The sequence below is a fragment of the Oncorhynchus mykiss genome, chromosome 31 (genome assembly GCF_013265735.2).
Source record: "Oncorhynchus mykiss isolate Arlee chromosome 31, USDA_OmykA_1.1, whole genome shotgun sequence".
NCBI classification, from domain to species: Eukaryota; Metazoa; Chordata; class Actinopteri; order Salmoniformes; family Salmonidae; genus Oncorhynchus; species Oncorhynchus mykiss.
This window is the reverse complement of record NC_050571.1, coordinates 24357790-24360063: the sequence shown is the minus strand read 5'-3', so window position 1 is coordinate 24360063 and position 2274 is coordinate 24357790.

Sequence of the window (2274 nt, the reverse complement as noted above, 5' to 3'; positions counted from 1 at the left end):
CTCCTCACTTTCTAATGTAGTCTCCTCACTTTCTAATGTAGTCTCCTCACTTTCCAATATAGTCTCCTCACTTTCTAATGCAGCCTCCTCACTTTCTAATGCAGTCTCCTCACTTTCTAATGTAGTCTCATCACTTTCTAATGTAGTCTCCTCACTTTCTAATGCAGTCTCCTCACTTTCTAATGTAGTCTCATCACTTTCTAATGTAGTCTCCTCACTTTCTAATGCAGTCTCTTTCACTTTCTAATGCAGTCTCCTCACTTTCTAATGCAGTCTCCTCACTTTCTAATGCAGTCTCCTCACTTTCTAATGCAGTCTCCTTACTTTCTAATGCAGTCTCCTCACTTTCTAATGTAGTCTCCTCACTTTCTAATGTAGTCTCCTCACTTTCTAATGTAGTCTCCTCACTTTCCAATGTAGTCTCTTTCACTTTCTAATGCAGTCTCCTCACTTTCCAATGTATTCTCTTTCACTTTCTAATGCAGTCTCCTCACTTTGTAATGCAGTCTCCTCACTTTCTAATGTAGTCTCCTTACTTTCTAATGCAGTCTCCTCACTTTCTAATGCAGTCTCCTCACTTTCTAATGCAGTCTCTTTCACTTTCTAATGCAGTCTCCTCACTTTCTAATGCAGTCTCTTTCACTTTCTAATGCAGTCTCCTCACTTTCTAATGTAGTCTCTTTCACTTTCTAATGCAGTCTCCTCACTTTCCAATGTAGTCTCTTTCACTTTCTAATGCAGTCTCCTCACTTTGTAATGCAGTCTCCTCACTTTCTAATGCAGTCTCCTCACTTTCTAATGTAGTCTCCTCACTTTCCAATGTAGTCTCTCACTTTCTAATGCAGTCTCCTCACTTTCTTGTGCAAATCGGTTACAATCTTAGAGACTGAAGTTATCTTGTCCCTTCCACACTGATATCATGCATAATGGAAAATAACTTTCATTGCATCCTCCAAAGCTAGAGCTGAATTTATTGCTACTGTACACCAAGGGGATTAATGTTTTGTTTTTTGGCCTAGAACTACACAGTTGATTCAAATGATTAAAGCTTGATGATTAGTTAATTATTTGAATCAGCTGTGTAGCGCTACAGCAAAAAACAAAACGTGCTCCCGTTGGTGTCCCGAGGAACGAGTTTGGGAAACGCTGGGTTATAATGTCACCTGGATTCCTTGCAGTAAACTAAGAGGAGGGTGTTAATCATTTAATTATGTAGAAGCAGTAATTGTGTAGTAGCAAGTTGACTTTGAAAAGGTAAAAGGGGAGAATTGACTTTCAGGATCCAGTCAAGGTAAAAGTTATAATACAACGTTTTCGGGTTCAAGTGGTCGTGTGAAAATGCTAAAGGCCTGATGGTAAAAAGGCAAGTAGCTAAAAAAGCCAAGGACAATAGCATGTTGTTAGAGCATGTTGTTAGGCATGGCTCAAAGGCACAAATTATTCTACTGAATCTCAAAATGATATAGTCATTCTGAATTACCTACACATGCATCATCACAGACATTGGTCCATATGAACCTGAGACAACTTTCAACTGAACAATGAGAACAGTGACTACTTTGGGTACAGAGTGAAATTTAACAGTCTAGCAAGTTCAAGATTGAATTGTCAGTTCCCGAGGCCTATAATTCTGTGTCCTGACATCTGATACATAGATCAATGGTAAAAAACATGTAGACCTTTATTTCAGAACGTTTTAAGCTATGTGTAAGTAATTAAGCAGGCTAATCATATTATGATTATTCTATTCGAGAATATATGTGGTGGTCGTCGATCTTGTTCGTCGTCAGGCTGACCCCCTATATGTCTAAACCCCTATTTGCATTGGGGAAACTATGCTATTGTATGACTGTGTGCTGCCATCATTAAAGTTATGTGATAGTGGTAGAGAGTCTAAAGTAACTTTACAGAACTTCAACCACATGATGATTTTCTAGTCAATGCACTGTATGTGTGAATGTATGGGTGAATGTATGGGTAAATGTATGGAGGGATACAACAAAGCAAGTTGAAATGTATATAATAACATGTTTACTATACATTCAAATATATACATATAATTGTAATAATTGGGATGTTGCTGTGAGGTGTGACCATTGTACAAAATAAAATGCATTTCAAAAACGTTTCTCTGGTCTCTGCATCATGTCTAGAATCAAGACAGACAAACCCATGCACCAGGGAGGAGTCAAGACTTTCATTTTTAGAATTCCCATTCCAGCATGATCACTTCCGTTATTTTTCAGAATGCTCATTCATTGGTCCGGTGCTTAA